Source organism: Opisthocomus hoazin, chromosome 4 (genome assembly GCF_030867145.1).
Source record: "Opisthocomus hoazin isolate bOpiHoa1 chromosome 4, bOpiHoa1.hap1, whole genome shotgun sequence".
NCBI classification, from domain to species: Eukaryota; Metazoa; Chordata; class Aves; order Opisthocomiformes; family Opisthocomidae; genus Opisthocomus; species Opisthocomus hoazin.
The window spans coordinates 47,426,147-47,445,264 of NC_134417.1; the positions used below are offsets into that span (position 1 = coordinate 47,426,147).

Consider the following 19,118-nt stretch of genomic DNA (forward strand, 5'->3'; position numbering starts at 1 on the left):
ATCAAAGATGTTTTCCCCATAAGAGTTTTGTTTAAAAATGATAGAGCAAACCACCAGTCAAACAAAGAGGGACTACAAAGACCTGGGATCGCAAATGAACTACTGACCTCCTTTCCCACACATGCACAGCTGCAGAGGAGAGATTCAGTGTGAAGTTGCGGGGGGGGGGGGGGGGGGGGGGGGGGGGGAGCAAGGAGACAGCACCAAAAAAACATGCTAACCCTCACCCCCCCCCAAATCTGCCGAAGTACACTGCAGCCAGGAGTGCCAACAAAACTGAATTCAGAGCCCTATGTGATCAGCACAGCAAACAGAGCACAGTTACAACAACGCCCAGCAAAGAAACACAGTAATTCAGAGCACCTGCAACCTTCTGAATCTTGGAAGTACTATCGCTGGTAGATCAGTGTTTCAGCACATGCATGCGTACCTGGTGTCGCTAAATAAAAGGAAATGCTATCCGGTGCCCCTCTTTCACTGGAGAAAGAAAAAAGAAGACACCTTAAAGCTACGCTCTGCAGGGGAACGAACGGCTCTCCAGTCCTCTTCTTTCCCCACCACCATAAAGAAAAGAAAAAAATCCTATCTATCAGCTCTCGGCACAGTAACCCGTGCACCATCTGCAGACTGAAGTACCTTTCTCCCTGAGGTCTGAGCATGCTCTGTCTGCCGGCAGTGTCCTGTCGCTCCAGCTGGCTCACCTCAATTTGTTAGCCTCCCAGAGGTCAGCCTTGCATGCAGGATGATTTGCTGCAGTATTCCTGCAAATCCCCAAAGGGCGGCCACGCTGAAACAAACACCGTCGTGCCGTTTCACACAGCTCAGCACGTCTTGGGAGACAAAAGGCAAACTGGTCTGGGGGGGACGCATTTTAGAAATCCTGGTTTTGAATATCATCAATGCCACTATTACTCCAAACACTTCACACAAAAGAACAAAACAATAGGAGAGAAAGGAAAAAAATGCCCCTTGCTAGAGGATGCGAAAGCCATTCAGCGTGCTTTCTAGCAATTCCCTTGGCACCAAGCAAGCGATTTCCCAGCTGTGATGGTCAACGAATAGCTTAGTACTGAACAAGGCTGTGAGTGCCCTCCTTCAGAGATCCAGGGAACTGTATCTTCAAATGAAGTTATCTTTCATGGTGGAAACAAGTAATTCCTAAATACAACGGCACAAAAATGAGCCAGGAGCTTGTAAGAGTCTTACTGCATACAAACTGAAGGTCATGGAGGTGAAAGTGTCTTCACAGGATCACAGAATGGTAGGGGTTGGAAGGGACCTCTGTGGGTCATCTAGTCCAACCCCCCTGACAAAGCAGGGTCACCTAAAGCAGGCTGCACAAGACCTTGGCCAGGTGGGTTTTGAATATCTCCAGAGAAGCAGACTCCACAACCCCTCTGGGCAGCCTGTTCCAGTGCTCTGTCACCCTCCAAGTAAAGAAGTTCTTTATGTTCAGATGGAACTTCCTGTGCTTCAGTTTATGCCCATTGCCCCTTGTCCTGTCGCTGGGCACCATTGAAAAGAGTCTGACCCCATCCTCCTGACACCTTAATGACCAACACCTCCTGACACCTTAATGACCTTATTGGCCTTAAACCAATCTTCTCAGCAGAGCCTGAACCTGTGCAGACTGCGTAGCTTCTTGAAGATGGCAAACTAGGCAGTACCCGCTGGGAACATTTCAAGTCCTGATCCCACAATCAGATCTACATGCAGCATCAGAAGAGCAGCCCGGTTCTGCCCATGGCACTCACCAAAAGGCTTATGTCAGGAAGGCACACCACTGAACACAGTTACTAGCAGTGAGATCCCATCTCTGCAGGGACATACTTGCAGATCCATCACAAGGAAACATATGAGGCTCACTGAAAGTGTGTTGTCCATGTATTTGCAGTATACATCTTGTTGATTATCTGGGAGGCTTTCTCCCTTTAAGTGAGACCAAACAGTTGAAATGAAAAAGAGGAAAAGTTCTTTAATACCCACATGTACGCACACGTCTATACAGATACTCTCAGATGAAGAGCAAACATTTTACTCAAGGAAAAAGAGAAAAGCATTGCTAGGTTTTTGCACACGACAGGAATTATCTTCACTGCCAAAATAAAGAAGATCATATGGCTCTGCATTAAAAAATGCTATTAGATAATATATGCGGTATTCAGAACTCAACTAGGAGAGTCTGGCAGCTACAAGGGTTGGCATGTTACCTAAACTCTCGCTCTAAATAGGCCCCACAGACAAGCTGGCATCTCCAGCTTCTTGCTCTCCCCAAATCATGCTGGAAGTGATCTGAGGGAGGGGACAAATGGATTTACAGCATCTGTGGTGGTTCACTGCACTATGCAGTCACGCTGCCTGGGCTGGTTACTGTTGACCAAGCCTGCTCTGTCCATGAACACCCCCTGCTTACTGTGGGACCCCAGCCACAAGAAACTTTCTGCTTCTATCCAAGAAGGCAAAGCAGTCCTGACAAATTAATCTGCAGTAAGTGTCAGGCTGAAGCATTTGCAGGGCAGTGAGGGGCGATACATTTTGAATCACAGTAGCAATAGAGCACAACATTAAGTGCTGCAATACCCTGCAACTTCTAGGGTGAGGATCTACCAGCATTTCAAGTTATTACAGGTGATGGGTCCCTCATTCACCACCAAATACGCTGACTTTACTGAAGCCCGGACTCCTCCCTGGGGAATCGCACTGCTTGGTGAGAATTTGCAGTCTAGGATGGCACTTGGGTATCTCCTCCTCCTTCCTAGGACACTGATCCACTGCCTCAAAACAAGCATGTCCCTCATCCAGCTACTCCTGCCTGCTGTGGCAGAGGCAGCACTTTCTCCAATAGAAGATGAAAACAAGAGTAGTCCTGAGGCAGAGATCTGGCAGAACTGGCAGGCACAAAGCAGCCGCAGGAAGATCACAACTTGTCCCAGGCAGGACCCAAAACTGCTAGCCTGAATATAGCCACCGTCAGAGCTGAGAAATGTGGGTGTCATTCAGCATCACACATGCTTAGAAACACAGTAATACCATGGAATGTATAACCTTGGGTTTCTGACTGCCAGTTAAAAGTCAAATACAGAAAAATAAGCGAAAGAAAGAATGAACAAACCCAAAAAACATTCTGCAAAATCAACAAAAGGTTCTTGACAAAGCTAGACCTTCAAAAATGAGCCTGACAACATGAAGAATAAACACAACTGTTGTATCTCCTAACCTAGGGCATCACAGAAGTAAAACAGACGTTTTCCCATCTCCTGCTCTGGAGTGCTGCTTTTACACCTCTGCCTTCTTGGTACAGCACAAATAAAATGGTTCTAGCCCACCTGCAAACATTAAAAACCACCAGGATTGACAGGACAAGGTGCCATCTACCTCAGTACTCTCCTTTCCAGGCCTGTGCCATCTCTTCCCACCAACTCAAGGTGAACTTTGAACTACAGTGTGAGCCTATGTCTGTGCTGAGTGGATCCCAAGGGGACACTGGTCCGTCAACACTGACCGGAGGTGGGGGGAAGAGCAAATAGAAGAAATCTCCTCTTACAGACATTCTCCTCTGGTCAGGGACATTATCAGTGGGACCCCTCGTAACCCAGATATACCATGCTTGGCCCTTATCTTAGTCAAGCTTTGATTTTAATGGAGAAAAAAGTACAACATTTACAGACCGGTCTTCTATTTAGGAATAAGCTTCTTCTCTACCCCTGGAATGAGGTATATGCATAGACTTCACAGGTATGATTTGTCACATCCCATGGAGTTAGGTAGTTTAATCCCAATCCTGAAGAGGGTCCTATTGTCAATCCGACACACCACAAAGTAACTGAAACAAAACTACCTCGTTAAAGGCAGGAAAAAAACATAATCAAATAAATCCAATAACTCTGAAACAGTGTCTATTACTACTGTGCCGTAAGTCACTAAGTGTGGCAGCCCCAAGCTCTTCTCAAATTCTCAGCACCACCAGCTTACTGCAGGTCCATGAGGTTTGAACAGGTTGTCTTGGCTCAGAGCTAAGAGTTTGATACATATTTAATATCCCTCAAAGTTGCAGCCTGCAAAAACAGTACCACAAAAGAAAAACAGTTAACATTTTTGGAACTGCTAAAAAGCAGGACAGCAGAAGGAACACTCACCAAGCTAGCAAAGAAGTCTGAATAGATCCCTCTTATTTTAGGACTGACAAGGAGCAGGTAAATAATTATTTACTGCATCTTTGCCTTGCACATGTAAGTTGCAGGGGTACCTGCGTCACTCCGAGTCACAGCATTTATTATTTATAGTCCCAGAAGTATTCTCTATAAGAAATTGTTCTTCCTGCAGTGCTTTTCAACCAAAAATGCATCTCAATTTGAAAGCACAAAAAAATTTCATGCCTGAACTGACAAAAACCAGTCCTTGTACTGATAAATACAGAAGGAGACAAAGGAAGGGTTGGGTTTCTGGACACCAAGATTGGGACTGCACACACAGAGGAAGGCATTTTGATTCTGCAGAAACTAACATTAAAACTGGTGTCAAAAGGACCAGGACTTCAGACAAATATTGAAAATTCCTAAGCAAGAATATACTTTGACAGCAAAATAGATGTTTTCTGAAGAGTATCTCAATGGCCAAACCCCACTTTGCTCAACTGCTGCAAGCATGACATACTCCCAGGCTCAAGAGATGTAGCATTCAAGTTTTACATAAATATTAGTTTTACACAGGTATAAGTATGATCATACATATTTCACACACTTGGGTGACATGTCTCTATATCAACCTGACAAATTCATAGATATTTATTCTTCCCCAAAGATATCTGAATATTTTATACATATAAAATATATACTTTTTATGGAAAAGCACACTAGCTATCTGAATTTGTCATACGCTAAACTATTCACTCTAACAATCCCTCCATCCCCATTAGGAACCACCCTAACAGCACTGCAGGTACATACTGGCCTGCTCCTGCAGCTACATGCAACATGTGTTCAGACAAATGGCACGGGAGAGTCACCTGTTTCCAAGTTTCCAAGGCAGGAGATGGCTTCGGTAGCTTTTCTGACCCAAGCTAGGCGTCATTTGTGCTCTTTCAGGTTCCCATTTTGTCATCAGTAATGACAGGTCAGCAGGTGACACAGATAAACCAATTCCCTTTCCTACAACTGTCAACTGCATACCTGCAAATGTAACTAATGCCAATGTGTCTGTAAAAGGAGCAGAGATAATCCATGCTCATAAAAGCAGCTTGGTAAGTAAATGGTGTTCACCTAGACAGACATGAGAAACCAAGGGTAAAACATTGCCTTTGAGACTCCTGGGTATTGCTCATGGCCACACCATCGTGCTTCCCACAGCCCACTAACTGTTAACTATTTTTGCCAAGGCAGCAGTAAGATCATCTGCCCCCTCTCAGACGACACTATGGTATTAGGCCTTTATCACTACTACGTCATCTGAAGAAACATATTGCCCGTTTTGCAGATGAAAAGATTGAAATTGGCAAAGGGATCTGGGTAGGACACCACACCAGCAGCCACAAATATAGTAGCAGCTGCCTGTGAAAAAACCACCAACAGTCAAACCCTCACATGCACCCCAAGGGTGCATGCATCTCCAGGGCTGAAGACAGGAGCTAGGGCCTCCAAGATCACAGGTGACAGTTTAAACATGATAAAGGACAGGGAGGATTAAGTTATCAGGTCTGTCACTGTTGCTCTGAAAGAGCTGCTGGTGGAGCAGCCATAAGGCTGACATGTTCTGCTCGCGGCACACCTTCCTCCCATCTTCTATCCCCATCCACACGCGCTGTGCAGAGGGCCACGGGCCTCCTGCACACCTGGGAGACCCCTGCAGCCACAACCTAGTCTGAAGTTGGAGGCCCTGTCAACATGAACTTGTCCAGAGAAGGGGAGAGTCCCTTTTTCCTGTCTGTTGAGACAAACAGGGTAGTCATAACCAGCAAGTCTCATAGAAGTCTTAGGAAATTAAGATGGTAATACCACAGCAAAATACAGCTGTTGAAAGGAAAAACATCCTTGAATGAACATCATAGAGGCACCAAGGTACGCAAAAGAAGAGAAATAACAGAAATACAAAACTCGCATTTTAGGCTAAACAATGGAACTGTCAGGCACTTTGCTGGATCTGTAGCAGCGAACAGCTGACAAGTGTGTGTAAGTATCTGAAGGACAGGGCTTAAGATGTCCAAGCATTCCACCGCCTTCACTGGATTATGCATCCGTTTGCAAGTGAGCTGCAGCTGTTCCAGAAGAGATGAGAACATCTCAGTTCACAAGCAGGATTATAGCAGGACTGTTCCCCGCAGCTGCCTTTGCCCTAAGCTTCCACTTTCTGCTTTCCTAAAAGCCCTGGAGAACCAAAACCTACAAACCAAAGTCCTAGTACTTCATGGGAAGAACTCCACAAGGAGGCAGCAGCAGCGTCTACAATCTTGATCAAAACGGCAGTTTCGATCCAAGCTGGAGCGTGTGCTTCAATTAGCCAGTCTCTGACAAATGCCTGGAGGTGCCTAGCACAGCAGCATGACAGGAATGTAGTTCAGAGCCAAGGTAAAGGAGAATCTAAATCAAATCAGGCGAAATAAAAAGGGTTACTGCCATTTTGAGTCCCCAAATTGCAAATAGATTGTTCTACCTTCAATATTGCCTTCAGCCACACCTGTACACCACAGCCTCGCATCTTAAAGGGACGCAGCCAGCATATAACCCAACCCTATTGGTATGATAGTCATGTAATTTTAACAACTGATAGGAGCACAGTATTATGCATATAGTATATACACATCCCAGAGTCCTGAGGGAATTGGCTGACGTAGTTCCCAAGCCACTCTCCACGATATTTGAAAAGTCATGGCAGTCAGGCAAAGTCCCTGGTGACTGGAAAAAGGGAAACACTGTCCCCTTTTTAAAAAAGAGTAGAAAGGAGGGCGCTGAACTACCGACCCGTCAGCCTCACCTGTGCCTGGGAAGATCATGGAACAGATCCTCCTAGAAGCTATGCTAAGGCACGTGGAGGACAGGGAGGTGATTTGACGCAGCCAGCGTGGCTTCACCAAGGGCAAGTCCTGCCTGACCAACCTAGGGGCCTTTTATAATGGAGTGACTACATCTGTGGACAAGGGAAGAGCTACGGATGTCATCTATCTGTACTTCTGTAAGGCCTTCGACATGGTCCTCCACAACATCCTTCTCTCTAAATTGGGGAGACATGGATTTTATGGGTAGACTGTTTGGTGGATGAGGAATTGGTTGGATGGTCCCATCCAGAGGGTAGTGGTTAACGGCTCAATGTCCAGGTGAAGAGTGGTGACAAGTGGTGTCCCTCAAGGGTGCGTACTGGGACCAGCACTGTTTAATATCTTCATCAATGACATAGCAGGACTGACAATGCCCTCAGCAAGCTTGCAGATGACACCAAGCTGAGTGGTGCAGTTGACTTGCGGGAGGGAAGGGATGCCATCGAGAAGGATCTTGACAGGCTTGCAAGGTGGGCTCATGTGAACCTCATGAGGTTCAACAAGGCCAAATGCAGGGTCCTGCACATGGGTTGGGGCGATCCCTGGTATCAATACAGGCTGGGAGACGAAGGGATTGAGAGCAGCCCTGCCAAGGACTTGGGCACATTGGTGGATGAAAAGCTAGGCATAAGCCAACAATGTGCGCTCGCAGCCCAGAAGGCCAACCGTATCCTGGGCTGCATCAAGAGAAGTGTGGCCAGCAGGTCGAGGGAGGCGATTCTGTCCCTCTACTCTGCTCTGGTGAGACCCACCCAGGAGTCCTGCGTCCAGCTCTGGAGCCCTCAGCACAGGAAAGACATGAACCTGTTGGAGTGGGTCCAGAGGAGGGCCACAAAGATGATCAGAGGGCTGGAACACCTCTCTATGAGGAAAGGCTGAAAGAGTTGGGGTTGTCCAGCCTGGAGAAGAGAAAGCTCCAGGGAGGTCTTACTGCGGACTTCAAGTACTTAAAGAGGGCTTATAAGAAAGATGGGGACAAACTTTTTAGTAGGGCCTGTTACGATAGGACACGGGGTGATGGTTTTAAACTAAAAGAGGGTAGATATAGTATATATATATAGAAGACATTTTTTATAATGAGGGTGGTGAAACACTGGCACAGGTTGTCCAGAGAGGTGGTAGATGCGCCATCCCTAGAAACACTGAAGGTCAGGTTGGACGGGGCTCTGAGCAACCTGGTCTAGTTGAAGACGTCCCTGCTGACTGCAGTGAGGTTGGACTAGATGACCTTTTTAGGTCCCTTCCAAGACAAACTATTCTATGATTCACTGATTACTGGATACCCCTGCCTCTAGTGTAACCATTTAGACTGACGCTAAAGGAGCACAAAACATCTGTGTTCTGGGTTGGCAGCATATCCCAGGGGTGCTAATATTCACTTGAAAATTCAGAACAGAGTGTAAGGTCTCATGAATCATCTAAAATAACTTATACTGGAGAAGAAAAAAGCGTGTTTCCTGACAGCATAGGCCATAGGACTGAAAAATGTCTGCTGGCCAATTTAAACGCTTCCTTAAAATTGTTTTTTGATTAGCACTTAAATACCCTGGTCTGATTTTCCCTGTGGAAAAGAGCAATTCTTACCTCATCTCTCATCTGATTACAGTATCATCAGAGGGTCTAGCAGAGCAATAGTAACATATGGCTGTGGGCCAAGCATTCACTGTTTCAAATGTTGCTTTGAGGGCTACCGCTGCTACTAACAGGGGGAAGAGAAGAAAGCAATATGCGTCATCTTTCTCAGCTTCAACGTGAACCACTCCATGCAAGAGGAAAGTGTGATGAACACACTGAGTTACTTGTACAAAACCATTCCAGCTCCTCCAGGTGTCATATGCAACAATTTACAGTTCAACAGCCAGAAAGAACTTCTTTGTGCCCTTGCCAGCTTGAAAATTCATGGAAGGACTATTGAATCTAGGCATATTTATCAAGGGCACAGCAGCAAGAGGAAGAGGTTCAAGCCTGATTTGAAGGGTTTTTTTTGTATAAGACTTGCTGTTATATTTCTTTGAATAGTAACAAAAAATAAGGTGGTTAATTTTTGCCCCATAAATCCCAATAAATCAATGCGTCATTTCTCTACAGACCTCCTCCTCACCCCACCTCCATGGGGTTACAACAGCCCCATAAATATCTGATACAACATTTAATACAAATGAGAGGGTGAAAGTTTCAGAGAAAAAGCAGAAAGTATCTGTTGGGGGGGGAACATCTGCAAACCTAGTGACACAGTTGCTGTTCACTGGCAGCCCTTCAATGATGGGAGATTCCTCACCCAAGCCTGCCGCAGCAGTTCATTTCTGTTCCCTTCATTCCCACTGGCAAAATCTGCTGCCTCTGTTGAGTCAAATGGTGAGTCAAGCATTTGGCAATAAGAATCTCTTCAAATAACTGAAGTGTAACCTGACTGCCACGGAGAGAAGAGCAACATCAGCCTGATAAACAAACTGCTGTTTAAAGCAGCTGCACTTAAAAACATCTGCTCCCGTTCATTATGTACGGCTCTGGATCCATGTCCAGATATTTGCAAAGCCAAGTAGAGAGCGGTCTTTCAGCTACTTTCATCAAGGGCATTGCAGACAGCATCCTACATCAAGATGTGCTTCTCCACCTCTAGATTTCTGCTAGCATTGCTGCTGATGCAGCCATTCCCCACAGAAGCCATCCAGCCATTATGAAAGCCCTACAGCATTACCCAAGCACAGGGAGGGTTGGAGTAGGTCTGAACCCTCTCACTTGCAAACTCCCAAGATGAGCCATAGTAAAAATACATGTGCTGTCACATTCCTCACCCTCAAAGAGGAAGGTCCTTGTGACCTTGGAGAAAAGGCAAGACTAAAATGTATGTATCGGCCATAGGCAGCGAGACCCATCCCAAGTCTGAAGGTATCAAGAGATGGAGGACATATATCATCCCAGGCAGAACCTTCCTGACTTGGCTCATCCAGCTCCACCCTCTCCATGGCAGAAGGATGTGTTTATAATCTGTCCTGGAGGCTGACAGGAACAGCCTGCTGAGGTAGCCAACCCTTTTTCCCAGGCAAAGGGATTAAAGCTACAGTCACAAGAGGCTCTTTTTGCAACTATGAAGACTCAAATCTGCACCCATAATAATGCAGAAAGGACCTGAAAGGAGAAAGCACCAAAGTCAGAGGCTGAGGACTGATTAGAAAACAGCCATCTTGCTAAGCGACTTAAGGTTACACAAAATAACCACCATTTCTTTACCATCAAGATGATGAAATATACTAAAATAAAAACTAAAATACATTTAAAACCCTCTTCTCTAATTTGTTTCAATATATTCAACACTTAAAGACAAGCATGAACCTAAAAGCCCTGTGTTCCAAAGGGACAAAGACATGCACATAAATTAAGTAAGGACTAGAGAACTTTTCGAATAACTTGACTTTGTGACCTCTGTGCTAAATATATATGTATAGGTATATAATACATATGTATGACTACTACAAAATTCATATAAAAGATTACAATTAATATACAGAGTATATATTGCTCTTAAGTTTATACCCGCATTAAAAGATGATTAATCTGTGGCTTTATAAATTTAAAGAAATTAATTTCAATAAGCTGCTAGCTTCCTAGCTTAGGTTTTATACCTTTGACATAATCATAACACAGTCAGAAGCCAAGAAGCTGCAAAGCCATATATAAATGTGTGTGAAGCTGTCCTAGATAACCTTACAGGAGAAGAGAAGGGGAGAAAAACTCCAATCTTCATTTTCTATTAACTCTCAGGTCTCTGCATGAACATGAGTAATAACCTAAGTAGTAAAGAACAAACAGCAGAAGCAAGGAGCAGAGGTAAGAACAAATCATTAAAAAGTGATAAGCGCCAAGGGCCCTAACTTAGCTAAAGGCAGTAAAAATGCACATGCACAGGAAGCCGCCTCATGTCTCAGAATGAATCTGGTCATATAGTTTTAGTGCTGAGCAAGTGACAGCCTCAGCATGACACGAGAGTGTCTGTTAGAAAGGACAGTACTTCATCTGTGAGCTTAGAGGTCTGATAACCTATTTTCCCAGGTGTGTCTCTCCCTCCTTCTAAAAGAGGATATTACACAGCAAATTAATCATTGTGCACCTTTTTATTCTCCACCTCTCCTCCCCTTCCCCTCCCTCCACTCCTCTCATCCACTGTGAAAGCTAAGCAGGAAAATATGGATGGTTCACAACAAAACTGAAATAAACTCGCAACAGCAGGAACAGCCTTAGTCTGGTCTGGCTCACACAAGTGAGCTTATGATATGATGAGTCAGTGCAAAGAAAAGAGGTCACAAAACTGGTGTTGCACACCTTTCTGGAACGGGCTTTTTGCCCACACAGGTATGGTGAAAGCCTCATCTGCCCAGGGAGCAAACACTGGAAACTAATCTTGCCAGTGCAAATGGATTTCAATTCACAAACCATCAACTTCCCACTCAATTTACATTACAGGTGGCCAGCTGGGAGAGGGAAACCAAGAGCAAACTACGAAACCACGCAATTCATGGCTAAGTCATTTCCAGTGCATCAAAGGCCCATCAGTGACTGCCCCATGCAACGGACTGTGACCATCCTGTAACTGCATTTGACTGCCTGCTTGCCAGGGGCAAACGCAAAACCCCATGGCATCCAGGAAGGCACTGATGATACAAAGCATCCCTCTTCAGCAGAGGGAGGGCAGCCCAAACACCCAAACTAACCAGGGCTTTTTCTAGGACAAAAGAAGGGACAGAGTCAGATGGTTTCAAATTCCTTCAAGGCATTTGCAATTGCCGAGATATTTTGCACAGACTGTGCTTCACTGGTCACCAGCGGTCCAAAATTCACATACAGATTAAAACTACACATGGGTTTCTGCGCTTAAAGAAATCAGGGTCTAAACTCTCGGTTGGGTACTACTCTCAGAACAAAACACATTCACACTAGTACATCACTGAAGAGAACCTAACTGTCAAAAATAAGTGTTACTCAGAGAATAGCAAGCAAAAGTGGGATCTAAAACATAATGGGTGAGATTTTAGCTGCAAAAGCAATAAAAAACTCGCACCACGGCTTTGACAACAATGCAGCAGAAACATCCCAAACAGGCTGGTTTTGAAGAACAAAGCTTATTTTTCAGTGCTACCCACAAGACTTCATAAAGGAATCTTTTTAAAACTATAGGTCTACTGATTACTGTATCGGAGAGCATAACCAGATGAATAAGTAAGCTCTGTGTGCAAGCCCACTTCATACAAGAGGTGCACAGAGCACAACCGGGAAACTCCTTGTAATTCCTTGGCATCATGCAAGCATGGTCCTAGCACCTACACAGCTCTAAGCTGAATAAAGAGATGGTTCTCTGAAACAGAAGTAGCCTATGCCAAATTTACACAACAAGGACTTCCAATCAAGGACCCAATACCAGAACTCAGCTTCACTTTGCTCCTTGAGCAGCAAAGCAGCAGGCAGATCAGACTTTAGAGACCTCTTTCCCTTCTAATTACATGACAACAGTCTAAAACAGAGACTGTATCACACTGCCTGTCTCTCAAGAGCAAATGTGTAATCAAATTGTTAAGGTCAACCAGTAAAAAGACAGAAAAGAAATTAACACCATATACAAAGAAATCTTTGCAACCAAAAAATGAAATCGTTTTTACTGAGGATTACATTTTCTCAGTTGACATTTAGCAAGTAAACTGGATGGTAGAAAAGCCACTTTTTCACAAATACAGAAACGCCTTCTGTTATCAAATAAACTCTTTTTCCTCTCACCTTTAATCCCAATCTCCATATATGCCATCTCAACACAGAACCAAGTAAACATCGAAATGCCCCGTGGCCCCTTTTTACATGTGTGGTCTTCAGAACACCTGGCAGCTGAAGAAGGTGCTCCTGGATCCAACTATGCAGAGAAGTCCAGCTGTCAATAACTATCTATATCTCTGTTTCAGTTTTATAAGGCAGAGTCAAAGGCCAGGAGAGACGAGAACACTTGCATATGTGTTTTGAAAGGAAAAGGCAAAGTCTTTTACAACGGAAAAGGGAAACATCAGTTGGTTCAGATGTAAGAATTGTGCAGCACAGACTCTCGTAGGCATGACAAAGCAAGTTTCGATGTGGGAGACAGTCAAATGGCTACATGGAAGGGTGGGAAAAATTAGTGAAACTTTTCAGCTATCAGTGGAAAAAGCTTTAAGAGCTGAAGGGGCAAATTATCGAGCCCTTCACTTACAAAGCATTTCTAAGGAAAACTTCCAAGTCAAGTCCAATCAGCTAACTACACTTAAACTCGGGTGTGCCTCTTCTCAAATATAAACAAAGCAAACCAAAAGAATATAAAAGACATAGGACTGAAATAAAGGGAAGGAAGAAAAGAAACAACTAGGATGTCAATAGAGTACAAGATGACGACACACTTCGACAAAGAATGTGCAGCAGAAGAACGTGCAACTTTCAAAAACTGCCCCAGAGAAGACCAGACTAGGAGGTTATCTTCTTGATCTGTGCTTATCAGTAAAGCACCAAGGAACTTACAGTCATGAGCCTGAGATCTCATTGCACTGTATGAAGTAAACAAAATCACTCAAAATGCAGGAGATGGGTGTGAGAATTGCAGTGCCAGCTGCAATGCTGTGGGACCAGTTGGAGGTAAATCACTGAAAATCAACAACGCTATGAAATCAGTGCATCAGGAAAACTCAGCCCCCATCTGCCTTTTAAAGCATCAAGGATCCAGGAGGGATAACATCTAATTCAGCACCAAAAAACCTCAATAAAAACATTTCCACCTGTACACACAAATGATGTCTCTCCTTCTAGTCTGAATGCAAGCTCAAATCCAGCAGGAAGGGGATGGACAGCTTCACACCACCAGCAGCACACAGACAGCACCCAGAGCAGAGAATACACTGCTTCCTCAGAGAGCACATACGCTGTCAAATTCAAAGGAGCAGGAAACGTGGCACTAAAATGAAGTGGAAGAAAGAAAACAGAGCCAAAAAGAGTGCTTCTGCTAAAGGACAGTGAGAATAAGAACCAGACGAGGAACAGATCTAGACCCACTCTGTTCACTACACCTCGCCATCAGCAGTCAGTAAAAAAAAAAAAAAAATCCTCTTTTGGGAACCTTCTGGAAAACTGGATTTCTCAGGCCAGCAGAGAGCAAGGCAATACATGGAGCTTTGGTCCAAGGGCAGGAGGGAAAGTGGCAGAAATGTAAATTACTGGAAATTTCTACATATTTCTCTGTTTGCAAGGGAGGAAACGTTACGCACTCCCTTGTAACACCCTCAGTCTGTTCTAACGCTTCAGCCCTTCCATGCAGAGGCACCACACTACCGTACCACCTACTACAGACAAGGTGTTCTTCTGCTTATGGTTAGCAGCCATGGGTACAGTGTGAAAAGTCAGGAGGGGAAGTGGATAGATGCACTGCAAGGTAGCAAATGCCAAACCATTAGGGTCTCCATCTACATCAGTTGACACTGTGGAGTCAAGGGCAGTAAAACACCAGAGTAACACCTGCAATACTCACAGACTGCTCTTCCAGGTGACTGGAAAAGGCTCATTTCCTTTTCCTACTTCAAGCCACTAAACCAAATTAATCTTCCTTTCATTTGCTTACCCCACACAGCATGGTGCCAGGTAGATACACCAAATGGAAGCAACGCTTGTGCTTAGGTTTAAGCATGTGCATAACTCCTGGCTGGATCACCACTTTCAACCACACGTCCTTCTTGGCCATGGATTTGCGTTCTTCCACATCTTTAAACTTTCCAGGACATGTAATTTATCATTCTGCCTGTGATAAAGGATGGCAACACCCTGCCCTTTCTCGCTCTCATTACACTGCAGAAAAGAAAAATACAGATTTCTCAACAGCAAGGTGGAAGACGCCAATATCCCTTTTCCTCCCTCTGATAATTTAGCTATAGCATATTATTACCAGGCTTGAATCAGAAAAAGGGAAAAAGACTCAAAGGAAGCAGGAAAAAAAAGTGGAGGAAAAGGATAATTACTGCAACAGAGACAAACAAACAAAAAAATCCATTTGCAGATCACACATGAAAAGAACATCTGTATTAATTATGATCTCAGAAGAACTGACTAGGATAAATCCACGTGCAGTTCCAGGTATTTCAGCCTAAATATGGAAAAAACACATTACTCTGAGTCTATGAAGGGCTTAGGTTTATCAATACTATTTATACACACTTTCTTGGTTCATTTTAGACATATCGCTTATACTATACATGCACTATAAATACGAAATGCATAGCAGCACATTTATGTGTTGCAGAAACAGGATTTTAAACCAACAGACTTGAGTGTTCACTGATTTTAAAAGACAACAGCTCCCTATTTTTTAACACGTTCCTAAATTATACATGGGCTGTGTATCCCTCCAGACAAATGAACACTGATAAATTACATTCTGTCTCTAGCCAGGCACTTCAAGTAATCTCCACCCTCCCACCTCCTCATCACATGAAATAAAGATGAAGCACCGCACAACGTCAGTCATGCTGCAGATCCATTCAGCAGCTGCCTCTACCCGAAACAACAGAATAGATGGGTCAAGATCTTCATCAGCCTTCACTATCAGAAGCTGAAAATTTTGCTGCAACGGACTCATGCAACCTCTGAGAGGGTGCTGGCTAGTACACGCCCTACACAGCCACCATTATGCTAGATTGCGTCGTGTCCGCTCCTCTCAGAAGTTTCTCCTGACAGGATTGCTCTCCTTCCTAACTGACTTTCTCTCTCCTGCCTAGACAAGGGATTTCAGATGCATCTGTGAACTGAGATAAGTTTAACGAGCAGCACAGTGTGCTCCATGACCCAGCTGCTCCCCAGCCACGTGCCTGCGGAAACGCTGCCTGGAGTATTAAGCCCACTGCGCATGCTTGAGCACACTCATCCTGTGTACAACCTGCTTCATTACCCTCCTCCCAGCAAGCTCGCCCAGAGTGAATTTGATGCGTTTAAGGACTGAAGACCAGCCTTGCCTCCCCGTAGTGCTATCAAACATGTTACAGGCAGAGAATTTGGCCATATTCTGTTTATAGCGTTTCCTCCCAAGTCCACTTCTGACAATAGCTGAGCTGATGTTTGATCAGCAGGAGAACAGTGCTCCATGCAACACAACCCACCAGCACCACGGAGAGCTGCTGCACCCTCACACTGTTCCCTGCAAACCCCAGTCCCTCCCCTACAACAGCACAGCAGCCGGATCCCTTCCGGGTCTCCTCATCTGACACTCACAAAGCGTGGAATTGCAGAAAATCAGAGTACGAAACACTAAGAACCTTTAAAGTTCAAATATAAATCACTTCTTTACTGATCTGGCCAATTAAAAAATGAAGAATGATAACAAGTTGTGAAATTTATCCTGTCACCAGCCTAACTGCTACTCGGGGCTTCAAATTATGGCCAAAAAAAAAAAAAAAAAAAAGAGAGGAACAAATTTGAACTGTTTATAGCTTGTTTGGATTCTGGTTTAAAAAGTACAGCATTATCTTTGTAAACATGTGAGGAAATGCAATTGCACTGTGGACCTCTGCATCAAAAAACCTTGCTTTAATTAATTCTTTGAGTATTAAACCAGCAAGAAAGGAATTACTGTAGTTATTTCAGAGTTGCTTATTGCTTTCATACATGTGATCTGTCTGCAAAGGTTTATAATAGTTTGCCAAAAATCTCAGTTCATTTTACTATAGATTTATTAGAATTATTAGAGTGTTAGGATTTAGGAGTAGGATACTGGGCTACTATGATTATTAGGATACCTGGTGGTATCCTAATAAAAACAGGAACGTTTTGAGATCTCCTTTCTAAAGGAGGAACTGGGGAAGAATTGAGGAGTAAAGGAGGAAGGAAAGGCTGCAATTTAAATAAGTGTAAGAGTGTCTACAGATGGAGAGTTAAGGACAAAGATTAAGTGAGGAACCTAGTGTCCAAGACAGAAAAAAATCAACAAAACTACAAGTGGACTACAAACCTTTCAAGTTTAATTACAGTACCGTAGATACACTTTGTTTGAAGTCCACATGTTCACCTTTCTTTACTAAAAAAGTCAACCATAGGTACCAGAGATGAAATCCCATCAATCGAGCAATCAAGGTTACATTTTTAAAGCTAACTCTGCCCCTCTCTTCTTTCCCCCAAGCCTCCAACTTCCCATCTCAGGGCTGTCAGTAGTTGTCAGCACCTCATATGAGAAACTCATCTGAACATACAATATAACTTGACAGGCAATACATCAGAAAACCTAGATGTGACAACGGCAGATTATACCAGATGGTCCTGGATCATATCCATCCATTAAAAAAAAAAAAAAGACAGAAAGAAGAAAACCACAGAAAAGCAGAACTTCTTAACAAGAAAAAAATAAAAAGAAAAAAGAATTTGCTATAAGCACCATTTCATCCTTTGTGCTACCTATGCCAGAAAAGGAGACATACAATAGCTTCTTGTCCTCATCAGTTCTTCCTGTCATTAACGTCAATATGTGTATTTCATCCTCCTACCCTAAGAAAAGGCTTCCAAATCAACATGCCACTCCGTTAAAAGGCAGTATATACTAGCAATAACGGTACCTTCCAATTGAGAAAACTCTCTCAATGACTTTGGAACCTGGTCCTACTCAGGCATCAGCATGGTCTCCAGGTACACCAAACCCAAGTGGTTAGCCCTAGGAGTAGCTGCAAACTTGACGCACTTCTAAGACCCCCTGTTTGCTACCCTTCCCATCTCCCTGTTGCTCCTGTAGGCAGCCCAGATTCTGTTTGGGTTCAGGCTGCCTACAAACCTCATCAGTCTTTGCAAAGGCCCTTTTGGGAGAGACCTCGGATTGCTTTGTCCACTGTCAGCCACACAATCCTGTGAAGGCAGCTGAGCCCTGCAGTCAAACAGTGACTATCCAGGCCTAACCTCAATGCAGGTAAAACTGCCTTTGATACATGCAAAGCTCAAGCCACCTTCCAGCAGGTAGAGAGCACAACCTGCTCCTGATTCTGGCCTCAAGCCCACACAAAACACAGTGCTGAGGCAGGCACAGGGCCAGAGTCAGGACTCTGTGCCACGCTCCGGGAGGTCAGTGCAGTCCCATGGGTTGAGAGGCAGCTCTGGGGTTAATTCACTGCCAGGAACACAATGAAGCTGTCACTGTTCTTCAGGTGAGTGTCACCAATTCTTCATGCGAGTGTCACCCAGCAGCTCCACTGGGACAAAAAGCGACAGGCCTGTGAATCATAAATCAAACCTGGGCAGGCTGTCACTGCTCAAGCGAGACCTTCAGGGATACCACACGCTGCTCCCATTCTGCCCCCACCTTCAATAGCTGTGTGCAGATGTACATGTTTTGCTCTGTGAAAAGTAATTGTGTGTAACTGGAAGAAAAACATTGTGTATCCTTGTCCTCGCAATTACACACGCTCTGAAGTAAAAGGTATTTAGTAAAATATATTTTCAATTGGAAAAGCAAGTAGATATGAATCTGAACGCACAGAGGGAATGAAGACAGTGAATAACGTGGTGTTATTTTACCAAATATTTAAAAGGGCAGGATAGTGCTTCAAAGTTCTTTGGAAATCTGAGAGCTTCTTTGAATACAGAGCTGTGACTGTGGTAGAAAGCAGATCTACTCCCTGCCAGTGGACAAGCTGCACTCCACGGTTAGGACTAAAGAAATCTCTCTTCAGGTCTCTGTGGCAAAATCAGTTTCCACCAAGAAACTAGCCTGAGCCTTTAACAAAGCAGTGTTTCTGTACATTATAAATACCTATTTTCCTTCCCCTAAGGAAAGTTCCTTCCATTATAAACTCTCCTTTACTGTTAAACAAAGTGCACCCATTTCCTGTGTGAGAAACACCTGTGAGGGGGAATACTCCAGTGCACTGGTGGGCAACCGGGCTGCAGTCACGCTTCAGAAACTGTGAGTAGACTGGGCTCCAAAGGTTACTAATGAAAAGGGCTTTTTCAGCAATGGCTGATGGCTACTTGCTGACTTCTGAAGCAGGAGTTTATTGTCTCTACCCAATCCATTTTACAATTATCACCTTTAGCACAGAGAGGAAGCTACTTTTACATCATGGAC

At 44.2% G+C, this 19,118-nt stretch overlaps 1 protein-coding gene across 8 annotated transcripts in view; it reads right to left on the reverse strand.

Annotated features, from left to right (window-relative positions):
* POMGNT2 (protein O-linked mannose N-acetylglucosaminyltransferase 2 (beta 1,4-)) overlaps positions 1–19,118 on the reverse strand; it is a 34,519-nt gene that overhangs the window by 10,295 nt on the left and 5,106 nt on the right. Inside the window, exon 1 of one of the 8 annotated variants that reach the window (XM_075418930.1) lies at positions 637–656. The exons of 6 other annotated variants lie outside the window; for them this stretch is intronic. The gene's annotated coding sequence lies outside the window, so the exon portion shown is untranslated. Of the gene's footprint in view, positions 1–430; positions 603–636; positions 657–19,118 lie in introns of those variants that run through there. One more of the 8 variants, XM_009938057.2, reaches the window with a different exon arrangement.